Below are 1279 nucleotides of genomic sequence, written 5' to 3' on the forward strand. Positions count from 1 at the left end.
GAGAGGCCCGCGTACCGCAAAAAAAAAAAAAAAAAAAAAAAAAAAAAAAAAAAAAAATATATATATATATATATATAGAAGTGACACTGGAAAAGATAGGCAGATAAATGGACTAGAAAGAGAGCCAACAAATAGAAATAAGTATGTGAGAATGGAATTTACAATAAAAGTGTCATTTCAAAATCAGTAGGGAAAATGAATTATTCAATAAACATTTTTGGTACATTTGTAAAAAAAAAATAAATAAACCTGGATCTTTGGCCCATTCTCATTATTAAAATAAGTTCCAGATGGATAAACTATTTAAAAGCAAAATATAAAATCATAAAAGAATGAGGAATTATTCTTAGTGAAATCATTAATAATATTGAGATCAAGTGATTTCATAGCCAAAAATTATAAAGGAAAAGAAATAGATTCAAATATATAAAATTACTTTTTAGCAAAAAAGAATAGTTAAAAGGAAACTCCACTTTAAAACTTCTATTCACCAATTATATATTGAGGAAAAATCTTTGCAGCATATAGTAGAAAATGGTTGATTTCCTTAACGTACAGAGTTTTTTCAAACAGTCAGAAAAAGATGAGCACACCAATTAAAAAAAAATAGATGAGGCTATGAGCAAACACTTAAAAGAAGAACAGACACTTGAAAAGTTTCAGCCTCATGCCTCATCAAAGAACTGTAAATAAAATTAATAAGATATGAAACCAGTATCGGTTTCATAAGAATTTGAAAGATTGGCAAGAGACCTCAACCCTTTCTGTTAAATATTTCTCTTAAGTTTCTATTGGGTTAAATTTTAAAATTTGGTTACTATAAATCTTTTCCTTTGTGATTTCTTCTTTTACTTTTGTGAATCAAGTCCTTTCCTATTCTGAAATTAACATTTGCTTATAATTCATATTGTTTCTTAAGGGAATTTTTTTTACATGTAGTTCTTTAATACATTTAGAGTCTACTGTGGATATAAGGTATGAGCCTAATACAATTCATTTCCAAATAGTTTATCAGTTACCCAGGACTATATATTGTGCAATCCTTGCTTCCCGAATTGATAATAAAACCAACCTTATCACGCCCTTTAGAGGAGTCTCCACTTATATTTATATCTACACATGTTTTTGTCCACCAGACCTCTCTTTTCACAGGTAAAGAAAATGAAGACCAGAAAAGGTATGTGATTTGCCCCAGGTCACACAGCTGATGTAGGGTGGAGTTTGGGTGGGGGCCCTCATCCATCCCCCGACCCCCAGCACAAAGTTCTTCTCCCTAAGC

Source organism: Physeter macrocephalus, chromosome 2, assembly GCF_002837175.3.
Source record: "Physeter macrocephalus isolate SW-GA chromosome 2, ASM283717v5, whole genome shotgun sequence".
Lineage (NCBI taxonomy): Eukaryota > Metazoa > Chordata > Mammalia > Artiodactyla > Physeteridae > Physeter > Physeter macrocephalus.